The 16,696-nt window shown below is 40.3% G+C and overlaps 1 protein-coding gene across 2 annotated transcripts in view; it reads left to right on the top strand.

The window, feature by feature from the left end:
• ATP6AP1L (ATPase H+ transporting accessory protein 1 like) overlaps positions 1-16,696 on the top strand; it is a 63,639-nt gene that overhangs the window by 32,106 nt on the left and 14,837 nt on the right. For both annotated transcript variants that reach the window (XR_010157195.1, XR_010157196.1), the window contains exon 7: positions 14,433-14,524. The gene's annotated coding sequence lies outside the window, so the exon portion shown is untranslated. The remainder of the gene's footprint in view (positions 1-14,432; positions 14,525-16,696) is intronic.

The raw sequence follows: 16,696 nt of genomic DNA, 5'->3' as shown, positions 1-16,696 counted from the left end.
TGTAAGTGAGAACATGTGGTATTTGGTTTTTGGTTCCTGCATGAATTCCTTTAGGATAATGCTGTCCAGCTGCATCCATGTTGCTGCAAAGGATGTGTCTTCATTCTTTTGTATGGCTGTGTAGTATCCCATGGTGTATATGTACCACATTTTCTTTATTCAGTTCACCACTGATAGACACCTAGGTTGATTCCACGTTTTTGCTATTGTGATGGTGTTGTGATGAATATACAAGTACAGGTGTCTTTTTGGTAGAACAATTTATTTTCCATTGGGTATATGCCCATTTGCTGGGCCAAATGATAGTTCAACTCTTAGTTCTTTGAGAAATCTCCAAATTGCTTTCCACAATGGCTGAACTATATATATTAATTTTGGAATAGAGATTTAACATTATACACAATTGTAGTAGCTGGTTCAATAGTCTCTGTGAACCTATCTTCACGTCTTACACTAGAATTTGATGTCTGCAGTGCAGGCCTTTTGGAAGGGAGGGAGGGGATGTAAAGTGGGGGAGGGCAAGGACATCCTGTGCATAGTAGGATATTTAGCAGCATCCTTGACCTCTACCACTAGATACATAATACCTAGGAGCATCCCCTCCTCCAGTTGTGATGAACAAAAATGTTCTCAGGCACTGCAAATGTCCTCTGGGAGACAAAAACCACCCCCAGTTGGGAACCACTGACATAAGTCCTTTGCCTGTGGATTCACATGTGTGAGGACCCTAAAGTGGCTATGTGGCAGTCTCAACCTCCAGTTGAATGGAATTGTTGTTTTGTCTCTTGGTGGAAGCATTCCTCTTTCTTTGTAACTAAGAAATCAAAACCAGCCAAGCCAAAAGTTGCAAGTATGGGAAGCAAAACCTTTGCTAGTGAATCATCAGGGTATTAGTGAGAGGGTTACTCCTATTTCCATCCCTTAATTCTCAGATTCTTGAAGCCTGATTATGGGAGTCAGGTTGCTATAACTTTTGGCCAGTTCTACTTACAATCTCATTTCTTCTCCTGCTAAATATTATAGATCACTTATAAACTTACAATTTAGCAAGGATCTTTTGTTTGTAAAATTAAGATACCCCCTCCCCCACCTCTTCCAGCTCACCTATGTAAAGAAAAATTAGTCTCAGGGTATCTCATGGATCTCAAGGTCTGGATCCCAAGACCCAGCTAGGTCTTCTTGAATGACTGGATCTGGATTTGGAATACAGTCTGGAATGAAGGGTGCTACTTTCTCTGCCTTGGTGTCTTCCCATCTATTTCTCTTTGGCATAAGATCTCTCATGGCTTTTGCATGTTTGCTTCCTCTCTTCAGCTCTCTGTTAGGAACAGGTCCCCAAATCTGGCCATAAACAGGCCCCAAAACTGGCCATAAACAAAATCTCTGCAGCACTGTGACATGCTCATGATGGCTATGACGCCCATGCTGAAGGTTGTTGGTTTACCAGAATGAGGGCAAGGAACACCTGGCCCACCCAGGACGCAAAACTGCTTAAGGTGTTCCTGAACCACAAACAATAGCATGAGGGATCTGTGCCTTAAGGACATGTTCCTGCTGCAGATAACTGTCCAGAGCCCATCCCTTTGTTTCCTGTTTTAGTTAATCTATAATCTATAGAAACAATGCTTATCACTGGCTTGCTGTCAATAAATATGTGGGTAAAACTCTGTTCGTGGCTCTCAGCTCTGAAGGCTGTCAGCCCCCTGATTCCCACTCTGCACTCTATATTTCCATGTGTGTGTCTTTAATTCCTCTAGCGCCGCTGGGTTAGGGTCTCCATGACCTAGCTGGTCTGGGCAGCTCTCTTCCGGCACATAGGCTCATTGTGCTCATTCTAAAATGGCAGCCTTAGTCTCTGCAGGGCCTTCCAGCTCACCTCCCACAAATCCAAATTCCCACTCAGAGGGAATCCCGTTGGCCCACTGTGGTCAGTCAGGTGTGCCTGAGCAGTGATTGGCAAGGTCAATAAAAATGCCCCATCTTGGCACTGGATATTCCTCTCTTATAAGAACCAGAGGGCTGGATTGCTTTTCTTCATGTCTACTGTTGGCAGAAGCCACCTTATTGAGTTTCTGGAACTTCTTTTCTACCCAGTCACAAGTAGAGTTTTACCTTTGCTGTCTAGTGGCCAATCAGCTTCTGTGCCTTCCATTGGAGGAAAATGAATGCGGGTAAGCAGCAAATTCCTTTTTCCTTGAGCTAACAGGCTGGGGTGGGGGATGGGAAAGACCCTAGCTCAGGGCTGTTTCATATCTTTCTGGTGCTCCTGGTGTCCCAAGATAAAGGAATTATACCCTCTCCTTCTTATAGAGTTGGTTCCAACAATGACCACGACATTCTGTTTCATGGCTGGGTCTATCTTCCTTTTTATTTGGCAGGGGTGGGGGGAGGGGAGGGTGTTGTTTCATTTTACCACAATCAAAATCTAGAAGTCTGCCAGTTAAGATGCCCTTTAATGGCAATATATATTTATGACTATTCTTCTGGATTTTATGGACCAAACAACTTTCAAAACCAAATCTAGATATTGATGTATGGTTACCAGCTCTATATTTTGCCACATAAGGCCATTAGAATCTCCCATATCCAATTGTCATCATTTAATGTTAGGTTGAACGCTAGCAAACTGTTGTTTTTGTAGGTCAAAAGCAGTTGAATATTGGCAGTTTCCTTTGATTCAATCTAATGTAATAAAGCATATTCTAACTTGAGAAATACAGGAAGGATATACCTTACAATAAAAGACTAGCTCTTAATACAAATTTGTTTAATTTTATGAAAAATGCGCTATACTTTCCTTAATTTTCTGATTTCATCATGGACCATGACAACTTCATCCTGCTATGGTACTTGTTTTTGGTGAATCTTTTTTTGAAATTCTGGTCTAGTGAAACACACATGGGCGACCCTCTCAAGATCATTCTCATTTCCTATAACTCTTTTTTCCTAATCTGAGACAGGGTGCTGGCCTTCCCTTTGTCCAAAGCCACGTTTAAAGAGGAGTCATGTTCTCTGAGATCCTCTGAGGTTGTTGTTGGGTGAATTCCTCACTTGCGCCAAACTTAGGTATTTAAGGGACATGTCTGCTAGCACACAATTTATTTTTACACTCTCCCCATAAAGAACATGATCACATTGACAAAAGGAGCCCCAGTCACCTCCTACGGTTCCTCAATGAACTATGCAGGAGTTCTACCAACCACGAGTTAAGCTGATTACCTTTAGAATCATCTTTTGTCATCATCTTTGTGTATTTTGCACTACTTTTCTATCATCTCAGGCAACTCCCCCATCACCCTCTATTTTCTACCCAAGGGATCTTCATCTCTCTTACAAGCTAAATCCAGACAGATTGTATAACAAACTGGCTTTGGTTATTAAAAACATCTTTTTAGCTCTTGGCATAACAAGCAAAACCACTCCTGATGAAAAGAAAGCCTGTCCCATATGGTTCTCAAAAGAAGTACAATTTTTTGAATTTACTGTACATGTGAAAATAATAAACAATTTGCATTTCTTTCTTTTTCTAGTAATTCAGACTCTAACCTGAGTGTCTTTAAAGAATGGATTTAGTAATTTCTACATTGTACCACTTTCTGAAATATTACTGATTTTCAGTGAAGTAACTAAGCCCTAGCCAAATGTTTTAGTTTATTTCTTTCTCTCTCTCTCTTTTTGTCAATCTGTAAATGCGTCAGAAAAACGTTTACTGTAATGTTAGACTGTGCATGTGTTGGCATTAAAAGTGTGGTTTTGTCCTTACAGGGAATCAAATAGAAGCAAAATTATAGTTAATTCTTGGTCTCTGTGGTAATGGGGAACAGACTGAGTTTGTACCAATAACACTTGAAAAATTTATTTTAGAAATTAGGTTGAACCTTGTCCTTCACTAAACTTTTGCCAGAAAATCCACACGCAGTCAAGTTGTTCTTCTTTCTCTTCTGCCTGGCTCTGCCCCGTGCTGGGGTAGGGAAATGGCCAGCAGGAAAGAAGGGTGGAATCAAAAGACCTATGCCCAAATGTCATGGTCCTGAGGTGGTTCTCAGCATGTTGACTAGAGTTATTTGTGGGAAAAGGAAACCACTCTGTAAGGAACCAGGATGATAGCTTCCTACTCTTTCAGTAGGTGTCTTGCCTTTCCTTGTGGTTTAAGAGAGATCCCCCAAAACTCCTGTTATCTCCTTTCTAAATTCAGTTTCTAGTTAGCAATTGAAAGAAAGCAGTAGAAGGACTTCAGAGAACTCTGAGGCCTCTTTAGAGATATTCTTTCAAAAACTGATTTGAAGTATAGCTGAGTGGGAAAGATGCCACCACAGAGCCATCTACTTCTAGCCAGTAGCCTGCAAGAGAAAGGGCTTATTCAATGTAGTTTAGTCTCTAACCTTTTGGGGGGAAGGTAAGCTCTTTATGGTCTCACGGCTCCCCTGGGGGTTTTCTATAGACCCGAAGGGGCGGGGTATGCTTATTCTGGATCAGTAATGTGTCCTATTGCAAACAACTCACATGCTGACAGAGACACAAGTGCACTGCAGTCATGGTCTCCAGATGTGATGCTCCAATGGTGTAAGCCACTAATTTGTCCTGGAGCTATTACTCTTATCTGTTGAAGAAAACTTAGAAAATGACTTTCAGTTAAAAAAAATTGCTGGAAGACTCTCTAACTCTTTGCTACTAATAGTAGTAATCCTGGCACAATTCTTCAAAAGCTTTGGAATATATATATATATATATATATATATATATATATGCCTCCAAATATATATATATCTCCCCTATAATATAATAATATATATGGGATTATAGTAGGGTTGGGAGAAACCCTAATTAGCTACATTAGAGGAACTCAAAATACAGAATGAAATGATGGTTTTAAATAAGGCTAGATATCATAATTAGTCCCAGATGGTTCCTTTGTAGTCAGGAGAGTTTTACCAAACAGCCACATTTGTTTTTTTTGAATGTCAAAATAGAAAACGAATTAGGCTCCTGCACTGTTTCTTAATACAGCTTCTCTGGGGCTTTGCTTTGTAGGCCTTGTGACATGCCCATTGAGACAAAAAGATTGTGTTCTCCATGATACACTCTTCACAAGGCAGCAGATGTTCTCAGAAACAATGTCTATGTCCTTGGAACCAAGAGTTTCTCTTTCCTCCTGGCTTTCTGCATTTGCTTTTGGTTATAGAGAACATTTTCTCTTTCTCTGGTTCATCTATTTAGGATGCTCACTGCCCTTGGGCAGCGGGTCTCGTAGGTCTCAGGGTATCATCCCCACTTGTGAGAAAGCAAACTCATCACCAGACAGGGAGCCCTGACTCCCATGAAAAACAGCCAGGCAGATCAGAGACAAGTAAATCTTCAAGTAAATCCTGTTTGCCATGGAAAACAGGGAAAATCAGACCAAAGAAAACCCACAGCTGATTGCCAAAGAGGGTGTTGTCTTCAGTTTTTTCCAAGAGACATCAGTTGTTCCTTAATATTTCCAATAGAAAACCTGACAGAAAAAATAATTTGTTTCCAGTTCTATCCTACTAACAAGTTTTGCCCATTATGTTACCTAATTGCTTGCAGTCATCAGTAGGGAAAATGTAGACACACCCATTTTTTTTTTTTTTAATAAATGACTCTCCCAAATCTGCATTTATTTGTTGGGATCCAGAGTTCCTTTTTAAAATCTTCAAAATATTTCCATTTTAAGTAGATGGATTAACACACACAATCTGTTTCTTCCTCACTCAAAGAAAACTAGTGATTCATTGCTTTTCCATGAGCTAGTACTTGATTTAGAACAGGATGAAGCCAGCCTTATCTCCCATCATGTGGATGTTTAATTTCTCATAGTCCATGTGACAGTTACCATGAGTAGAATAGGCATTTTGTATCTAGTCAGATTCGTTTGTATTTAGAGTGAAAGATATATGTTTATTATTTAATATTTTGGTGAATAAACAATGCTTTTTCTTCTGTCTCTCTAGATCAACATATTTATTTTATATATTCTTTTATTTTCAGTGAGTAATATAATAAAATATAACCCATTTTATAATAAATGTTCTCCATAGCTGACCAGTGAATCACAATAAAACTAAGTTTTCCCATGGAACAAAAATTACTCATTACATGTAACTACCAAATTTTTAGAAGAAAATGGGCTTGGCCCAGATCATGTGGAACATGCCAGCCCTTTGTTTTGTATGAAATTTCTGGTGGAATAAGTGAAAATATCTTTCCCCTTTTGAAATATCTGGATAATTGCTAAAATTCCCCTCTTTTTTCTTTAGTGAACATGAAGTCAAAACCTGGATTTTGAAATAGAGATATATATTTCACTTACAGATATAAAAATGCCCAATTTCTATTTTTAATCACCTCATAATTCTTATTTTTCCTATAGGACATCTTTGCTTTTATAACAAATTTAAAGAAATGAACAGTACATAAACATTGACCAACTCGCAATTTTTTATAAGCTTAATGTCCTCTTATTAATGTCAAGGTGATATCAATTATGTTGTCAGGAATTATCAAATGCCTGTGTAGCATAATAGCATCTAAATATTAGTGCACATATTAAATTAATTATAATATGTATTGTATTAATATTCATACATTTGGTTAACATATCACGCATACTCTTGACTTCAGGCTTTGTGCCTATAAATTCATACAGATTCCCATGGCTCTATTGTTATATATTTTTTAAATAACTTCTTGCTGGAGCTGATTTCACAATCTCAGCATTTGGGGGGGCTTAGGAACACTAAAAATTTGATATTAGAAGTGTGAGAAAATAGACAAACCATTTAAATTAGTTTTATGGTATCTAAGACTTCAAATGCTGTGAGACAAAGCAAGCATGCAGTGTCTGTTATTAATGCTATAGAGCATTTGTCATCCTTAAAACAGACATCTGGAGGAAGTGCTGTTAAATTAATTTATTTACTCATTTATTTGTCATGTATTTAACAAATGCACCTTGAGCACCTACTATGTGCCAGATACTCTGGTAGGTGCTGAGACACGTTGGTGAGGAAATTCAAATGCAGGTCTTGCCTCAGGGTCTGGTGGGATAATCACTCACTCTTATTGAACATCACATCTCCAATTGCCTTTGGAATTCTGACATTCCATCAATCTATGAGCCATTCAGTTGTATTACAGCATTGTAATCCTGGTTTACAACTTGTCAATTAGGCAGTTTGCCTACATATTTTCCTGCCTTCAGATGCCAACTGAGCTCTAAGGTTATCTCCCGCTTCTTAAAGTCTCTCCCTCTTGTTTTCTGATTTGATTTATTTATCTGTGACTTCTAAGACACTGGAGTAGGCCATGCCCTGATGCCAGTATTGAGTGCCAGGAATTATGGTAAACTGCTTCTGGAGATGTTTAGGGTATGTTTCAGGAGTTCGGTGACTTTCGTTGCACCTAAGAATCTTGTCTTTCATTAATGGATAAGATAGTAAACATAACCAACCGACATGGTAGTTAGGGTCATGCTGACTGCAAGTTTGCCTCACCTTTTGTAAGTAAGCACAGAGCCGTGGATGAATTATGCTGAGGAACTGGGTTGCAGGAACTTCTATTTACCCACAAGATAGTTTAAAACATTCAAACTGAAGTTACAATCCCCATGCTCTCTTCCTCAACGAACAGACATTCTTCTAGTGGAGACGCCAACCTGATTCCATCCAAAGCCAGTCTCATTCCTGGAATAGCTAACAACCACAGCTAAATATTTCCCAAGTAAACCCAGCTAAGAATAGTTCCTTATTTCGAGAGCTCTGACACAAGAAACTCAACACCCTGTTGGAGTCAGATAAGCTGAACTTTTTTCAAGAGCTTTGTCAAAGTGAGACTGAGGAGGATGGAGCCTGAGAAAAATCCAGACTGAGCCTTGTTAGACTTTCCACATCACCTATAAGGTGGTATCGAGTGAGGCTGCATTAGACTCAAAGTGCCTTTAGGCATGACTAGATGCTGAACTGACTGTCAGTGCCTTGGGCACCAAAAAGATTGACATTAACTCTGACCAACACTCACATTAAACATTCATTCTTAAAATTTTGCAGTTCTTAAATGTTAGTACTGTCTGACATCTCTCCCACTTGTTCTACTAAAAGTTGCTGGAAAGCCGAAGCTCCGTTTTGCTTCTTTAAGCCAGAAAGACATGTTTACTTCTTAAGAGGTTCAATTTATGAGGGCTTATTATTAGTCCCAAAATATATTACTGGTTTGCCATTGATATGGTACTGGATCTCCTTTTCTTTCTTTTTTCTTTTTTTTTTGAGACAGCGTCTTGCTCTGTTGCCCAGGCTGGAGTGCAGTGGCAGGATCTCGGCTCACTGGAACCTCCGTCTCCCGCATTCAAGTGATTCTCCTGCCTCAGCCTCTCAAGTAGCTGGGATTATAGGCATGATCCACCATGCCCAGCTGATTTTTGTATTTTTAGTAGAGACGAGGTTTCCCTGTGTTGGCCAGGCTGGTCTTAAACTCCTGACCTCAGGTGATCCGTCCGTCTCAGCCCCCTAAATTGCTGGGATTACAGGCGTCAGCCACCGCACGCGGCCTAGAACCCCTTTCTTAAGGACCCTGAGTGGGCAAGTATAAAAATCATCCTATTCTTATTAATGAGAAATAGAAGCTTAGATGAGTACTGACTCATAGTTCATATTTAGCAAATGACAGATCTGGGACAAGACCCCAGGTCTTTGGATTTCCTTTTGTCATGTTCCCATGACTCATACCATGCCCACATGCCTAAATGTCCAAGGCCTGCTCACCCCAGCTATTCTTATTCATGTGTCTGTTTTAGATTGGCAAGGAAAAAAAGCTTTCTAACTTTTCTAGGAATGGGTCTCAACCCACAGCATAATATTTGAGGCAAATATCCTAATTTTCCCCAGTACCAAAAAAGGTCATTTTTATATTTCTTATACAAGTCTCCATATCCATAAACATGTCACAGTATTCTTTGACTAAGGCACTAACTCTATTGTTTCAGCATGGCTGCATTTGTTTAACATAAATGGTTTGCATTTAGACTGCCTTGTGCTTTCTTCTCCGGCCTAAAGTATTTCTTCCAGGCTAGAATGCTTTTTCTTCTTTGGCATCCATTAAAAATCATTGGCAACATGGCCACGTTCCAGAAACACTTCTGTAATGCCAACCACAGGAATTGATGTCTAAAAATAAGAATTGAAAAATAGGTTTAAGTTAATGCCCAGAAAGAAATATTGCCATGTGTCTTTACTGAAATTTGGTAAAATCCATACTAGAGAAAAGTGTGAAATACATGAAACCCTTATTGCTGCTTCCTGTAAAAACCTTGGCAGAGTAGTTAGTGAGAGCTCATCCTTTTTCATCTGTCTCTCTCCTATTAGCCACTTTTCATTCTTGACTTAAGGTTGTGTAAGTTCAGGAGAGATTCTTACTCTGTCTGGAACCCATAGCTGAGCAGGCTTCCTGGGAAGAAGCTGGGCTCCTCACTAACTAATGATGTCCCAGCTCTTGAAGTTTCTGTTTTCATTTGGCCATCATTTGTTGCTTCCTTTATGGAAATGATTAAACTCAGCAAATGATGAAACATGAAATCAAATAGTTTGGGAATAGTGTGGGCAGTTTAAAACTGGTTTGAAATACAGTGTGGAAACTAAAAAAAAAAAATTAATATTAACTATCTGGGATCTACCTACTCCTTCCATCTAAAATTCCATTTCAGTTCATTCCATGAGAATAATTATACCCTGAAATAAACCATTCTTATTTGTCTTTTGTAAGTCTTTACTCAGCTTTCCCCTATATTTTTCATCTTACTTCTGCTTTTCAAACACACAGTCCAGTGGTAAAGCCCTATGCGCAGTCCAATGACTTATAACTCATGAAATGCATCATATGTTGCCAGTCCTTTATTTCTTCCTCTTTCCCTCCCTCCCTTCCTTTCCTTTTTCCTTTCCTTTGTGCACACAAACTATAAGAAATTCATAGGGCAGGCTGCTAGGAACTAGCAATAATTACAATGACTTTTTCTAGAAGATGTAAAAATAAAAATCAGGCTGGACCCAAAGATGAGACAACAATAAACACATTTAATTTGTAATAATGACTGACTTTTCTTTCTTATTGCATTTTCAAAGCTTTTTATGTGATTGGAGAAGTGTCATGGACAGTAAGTCCAGAGAATAATAGGACAATTTCAAAGCTATTCTTCCTCCTCAATAGTCTATAAACCTCATGGCACTGAATTTCACACCCTAGCCCAGATTTACATTTAGATTAACAGATTCAATAACTCCTCTGGGTTTGGAATGTGTCAGCCTTACTGGTACTTACTAAAAGGAACTTTAGTTTCTTTACTTTCTAATGTCATGACTGTGTTGTCTACTGTGGATTACTGTTGATTTATACAAACATAAAACTTATTTTACTACAGTATAATTTTGCTCTGAGTCTTTTGGACTCATATTTTTGGTAGACCTTCTCTTGTGTGCACAAATTATGATGTCACAAAGTTATGGATTTTAAATGTTGATGGTAGCTCTTAGGATGTATTGGTATTCTTTCTTTCCTTTTTTTTTTTTTGAGACAGAGTCTCACTCTGTCACTCAGGCTGGAGTGCAGTGATGTGATCTCGGCTCACTGCAACTTCCACCTCCTGGGCTCAAACTATTCTCCCACCTCAGTCTCCTGAGTAACTCGGACTATAGGCATGCATCACCACACCTGGCTAATTTTTGTATTTTTAGTAGAGACAGGGTTTTGCCATGTTGGCTAGGCTGGTCTTGAACTCCTGGGCTCAAGTGATCCATCTACGTTGGCTTCCCAAAGTGCTGAGATTACAGGGGTGAGCCACTGTGCCTGGCCTTTTTTCAATAAGACAGTCTTAGCTTTTGTCCTAGGTGGAGACTAGACAAATCAGCTTTCAAAATGTTGAGTTTCTCTCACCAATGAGATCATGCTAGGACCTATTGGATCAAAAGGAGGATTAACAAGTCTATATGGTTCATAGCCTCTTATTTTATTTTTAAAATATTTTTTACCCTATTAGACACTTATTATTTCATTTTTCAAAATGGACAAAGGCTTATATAATCTTGCCAATATGCTAAAAATAATTGTCTTTAAGATAATCAGCCAGGCATGGTGCCTCATGCCTGTAATGCCAGCACTTTGGGAGGTTGAGGTGGGAGGATTGCTTGAGTATGGGAGTTAGAGACCAGCCTGGGCATCACAGTGAGACCCCATTTCTACAAATAATTTTTTTAAAAAATTAGTCAGGTCTGGTGGTGCATGCCTGGAGTCCCATATACTTGAGAGGCTGAGGTGAGAGGATTGCTCGAGCCCGGGAGGTCGAGGCTGCAGTGAGCCATGATCGTACCACTGCATTCTAGCCTGAGTGACAGAGTGAGACCCTGTCTCAAAAAAAAAAAAAAAAAAAATCCTCCTGTATATTCTGCAAGTTTGCTCAATTCCCATGAGCTTTTCCCGTTCTTGATCATGTCATGAAAAAGATGATTTTTGCGAATCTTTCTATCTCCATGAAAATCTGTATATGTCTGCCATATGGTTTCTTATAAGCCCAGGCAAACCTCTGCAGAGCCAAGCCCTGCAAGCCTGTGTGGTTTACATGCCTCGATATGACCTTGCAGGCTCTGTTCCTTCCTTTGCTGTTGTCAGCACTTTCCCAGGGGCTGGGGAAGGTTTTGAAGCCTCTGGATGTGAAATCCTTGAAGATAATTCCAGGTTAGGAGATTATGTTGCCAAACATTTCCCAGCAGATGCAGAGCTGGGTGGTGTCCTGCAGATTTCCAAGGTGTTGTTATCGGGGCTTTCTTGAGTAGCAGCAAATCCAACTGTGGCAAAGACAAGGCACAGTTGTTTTTCCAGGGAAATCTGTCCAGCTTCCTGTGGCATGCCTGACTGTCTGGGGTCACCACGGCTACATGTGTGCTCTGGGGAGTGGAGCGCTTATGCCAGTCACAACAAGCAGTATCTGTCATGAAGGAAACACGCAGAGGCCAGTTTTGATGACTTCTTGTCTTCACTGACCATCAACATGTTTAGAATGGTTTATAAAAATTTAAAAATTAGCCAGGTGCATTGGGGCGTACCTGTAGTCCCAGCTACGCAGAAGGCTGAGGCGGAGGATTCCTTGAGCCGAGGAATTCAAGGCTGCAGTGAGCTATGATCACGCCACTGCACTCCAGCCTGGGTGACAAAGTAAGACTCCATTTCTAAAAAATGAAAACAAATTTTTTAAAAAGAGAAAGGTGTATAAACCAAGAACTTAGTCTTTCAAATGAAAGTACAACACCTGTGAGTTACTTCTAGGCTCTGAGTACTTAAAGATGATCTAGTATTTTATTATATTTGCCTGAGCCATTTTAGATTTCAAATTGGATATATTTTGAGGTCTCAGTTTATTCAGTCCAGTGCATTTGGTATTGTAGCCAGAGGCTTAGATCCCAGTCCTGGGAGAAGGTAGGAGGATGGGGAGGACCAGGGGAAGGAGCCTGAGGAGTCAGTGCTATCGTGTTCCTCCTGCCCACTCTGAGGTCCCCTTACGAAGGAGCCTGGACAAGGGCCTGGGAGACGGCATACAATTGGACCTCATGGGTGATCTGTTGCATTGTTTGCACTCATTTGGTGAACTGAGCATGTGACTTGTCAAGAATATTTTTCTTCAGTGTTGCAGCATGTGCCCAGTCAGGGAAATTTAATCCATATGTGTCAAAGATTCACTTACACTGAAATCATTAAAGCACTGTTCTGAGTTTTTTGATGTCTAACAAGTCTTTTGGCTTTTTCCAAGCAGTTCTAAGTCCTTTGCCAAGAGCAAGCCTAATCCCGAGCACCAGAAAATTCAGACTTTCTCCCTGAGTTGAAAACCCTTTCCTCTATCTCAGGGAAAAATTCCTCAGCAATTCAGCATTTACCTGCCCCCATTTCTGAGTGCCTCAGAGGAGCAGAGCTCTGGAGGGGGAAAACACGATACGGCCTGATTTACACATCTGGCCCCGATCTGGGTCTGTTTTCGAACTTGGCAGGAGGGACAGGATGCATTTGACTTTCATCTACCTCTGCTTCACTGGAGACGTTGTGGGGCATGAACACCAGGCGTTTCTGAGTTCATGTGGTCGATGGACATGGAATGGAAGAAGCCTCTTTTCCCTGAAAGGACTTAGGACAAAATAGTAAAGAGCATCAATGCGCAGAGAAGAAGTATGGCATTTCTCTTCTTTCCAAGACAAGAGCTACTCAGTCCCTGTTGGAGCTGCATCTTACCAACAGCCTTTCATCCCCCACCTCACTAGTAACTGCAGTTGCCTCGATTAGGGTTAGGGCTGGTCCTAGGGTACTGCGGTGATGCAGTGAAGGCTGCCTCTGGAGGGAACCTCTTTCAGTATCTCCCCTTCTTCTTCTTATTTTTTGGCACATTTTCTGTACTCCTACCCTTAGTAATCTTTTCTCAGAAACTGTCCCAGGTCCTTCCTGTCATTGAGGAAAACAGGAGATAAATAAAGTCCTATGAAGTTGTTCCTGAGAACATGCTGCTTCCCCAGGACTGGTGACCATTGGATTATGTCTTTTTCATTTCTATGTCATTTCTGGTACAGTGCCTGGCCTACAATTGGTGCTCAAGTAATGTTTGCTGAATAAATACGGTATCTCTGTACACAAGAGAGTCATGCGACCTCCAAAAGGCTGAGCCCTTGATGGTGAAATTTCAGCTGCAGACCTACTCTCAACAAACTTCCTGGTCTTTCTGTATTTCTTCTAGTGGTTTCATCCATTCAAACCCAGAGTGCACATCAGAACGTACATAACTAAATGGCAGCCCACGGGACAATGCTTTTGAGTGGAAGTTTTTCTACTACTCTCCAATCACTACAGAGAAGTCAAAGGTGATCCACCGCTCAGGACAGAAGGGGGCTGACCCTTCTCTGCTGCTTGGCTCAGGCTTGTGTTGAGACAATGCACGAGGCCATCTCTTGCTTCCTGCAAGATTCTGTTTTCTTCTTTCTGTTGAAGTTCTTTCCTCTGTAATGTGAAGGCTAGACTAGTTCAGTTGTTCTATGCATTTCATCTTATATATACTTTTTCTGAGGCTATTCAGACTTTAGAAAGGATCAGGTTTCCAGTTATTTGGAAGAGGGACACAGCCAGATAATTTCTGGGTCTCCTTGCTGGTCTCCCAGCTACAGTTTTGAGAACTCATGTAAGCCAAATTGGTCTGTTTTATGTGGTAATTACTGGTAGCCTCCAACAGTTAGAAGGAAGTGATAACTGGATCTCTCTTTCTTCACACCCTAGTTTCCAGGTGTTACGTACCAGTGAAAGTAAGTCTCAGGCAGAATTCTAGTATATAATTGGATGTCTATTAGTAAGCAATCATGCAGTCTGCTCCAGTAAACTTGATGAAGTCTTTGTCCTTTTAGGCACTTGGACTAGTACCCTGCATGAAAGTTCATTTCAAGGCAAACAGAACAATATTCTTGGAATGGGAGGAAGAATCTTCGAGTTTGAACAGGTAACAAAGTCCATCACGAAGTGGTGGAAGGCTAGATGAGACCTAGGGTCTCACACTGAAGCTGAAAGTGGCGGAGATTTTTATACTTTGTTTGTGCAAAGGTTGAGGTGCCTGCATACAATTTTTCATCTGAACACATACCTGGAGCACTTCTTATTTTACCCATGAGAATTTATTTAACATCCTTTATGCTAAGCAATGTTCTGGTGCAGATTTGGAAAGCAATTTTAAAAGCTGCTTACAGCAGGCTTCTTTGGGATAATTCTTGGTTAAGACATTTTAAATGCTGATTGCCCATTGGGAGTTCAGGTTAAGGTTCACAGAGACATATATAGCCCTGTTTACACAAAAATATTCTTAAAGATACCATAATACAGTATTGAGAACTGATAGTCTCTATGCTTCTATCAGTAAAGATATGATTAGAGTCCTTCTATATGTACATAAAGGACTGAAATATCAAACTAAAAACCATTTGTAAGAAATTTGAAAGATGGTTTTGGATGGTTTTTTACCTTAGCGACAAGCAATACACAAAATTATCTCAAGCAGCTGCTGTTTATAATATGTTTATTTTAAATAAAAAATTGAAATAATATTTTTAAAATAAAATGATTTATTGATGTAATCAGCTTATTATTTACTATGTAGTTAACATAGGTATTTTTAAGAGTCTTAAAATATTTTTGAATCAGTTACTTTGATAGTTTTAAAAATTATGTAATGTGACACCTTTGTGAAGTGATGATGTATTTGTATAAGAAAATTCATTTTAGTCACAACAGGGGAATTACTCATCTAACTCAGTCAAGCACAACTCTTACATTTGTTAGCAATATAGTAATTGTATTCTCACTTAGAAGACGGTTTTATTGTCATTATATATTGAGATTTTAGATATAGAACTAATTGCTGTCATATCTTGCCAAAAATTGACACATTTCCAAGCAATCTGCATTATTTATTCAAAATTTGAGCATTTTTTCTAATATAAAAAGGTCTCCCTTTTATCAGCCACACATAAATTCTGACCCCAAAGTACACTGATGTATGGATGTGATGGTTAAATATGGAGGCGGGACTACCGCTTCATTCATTCTATAATTCTCCCTAAGTGCCTACTATGTTCCAGGCACTATGCTGAGCACAGAATTGAATGTGTGGGCACAGCAATAAGCTGGCAGATGTGTCTCCAGCCAGCCTCGTGGAGCTACAAACATACCAAAGAGGAGGCGCACACTGGTGTAATGGGCCAGATGACAATCTTGTGTCTTCCCACTCTGAGTTCCACTGTGAGGTTTGGGGTTATTTTGTGAACTTTGTTTCCAGGGTGTGTGTGTGTGTGTGGGGGGGGTGCAGGGTTGTGGGGGGATGGGTAAAATATTACATCAATTAATTAGTTCTGTATGTAAAATAGTATATACATATGATAACATACACAAAGATAGGTGAAACAATCTTCTACGTGCTGGGCATTACAGAAGTCTCCCTGGGGAATCACACCCAGTTTCTTTTTTTTTTTTTTCTTTTTTTTGAGACGGAGTCTCGCTCTGTCCCCAGGCTGGAGTGCAGTGGCGCGATCTCGGCTCACTGCAAGCTCTGCCTCCCAGGTTCACACCATTCTCCTTCCTCAGCCTCCTGAGTAGCTGGGACTACAGGCGCCCGCCACCACGCCCGGCTAATTATTATTATTATTTTTTGTATTTTTAGTAGAGACGGGGTTTCACCACGTTAGCCAGGATGGTCTTGATCTCCTGACCTCATGACCCGCCTGCCTCAGCCTCCCAAAGTAGTGGGATTACAGGTGTGAGCCACCATGCCCAGCCCACACCCACTTTCAAAATTTTAATTGCTACTCAAATACTGATGTTTCCAAAGTATTAATATGGTTCTGATTTTCCCCTAGAGATTTGGACTTGCATATACAAATGGCAGCTGTCTCCACATGGCCATCCCTCAGGTACCTCAAATGCAGAGTGACCCAGGGAATCCCATCTGGCCCATTTAGACCTGCGCGCCTCACTCTCTTTTCAGTTGATGGTGCATCAGTGCTGAGGCAGAAACCTGGGAGCCATTCTGGACTTTCCCCGCTCTTTCAGATCCACAGCCAATCCAGTATCAAGTCCTCCTGATTCTAGCTCCTCGATCCTTGCAGCCATCGCCTTCTCTTTA

Source organism: Pan troglodytes, chromosome 4, assembly GCF_028858775.2.
Source record: "Pan troglodytes isolate AG18354 chromosome 4, NHGRI_mPanTro3-v2.0_pri, whole genome shotgun sequence".
Classification (NCBI taxonomy): domain Eukaryota; kingdom Metazoa; phylum Chordata; class Mammalia; order Primates; family Hominidae; genus Pan; species Pan troglodytes.
The sequence above is the reverse complement of the archived record's forward strand: the minus strand, read 5'-3'. Positions and strand labels throughout refer to the sequence as shown.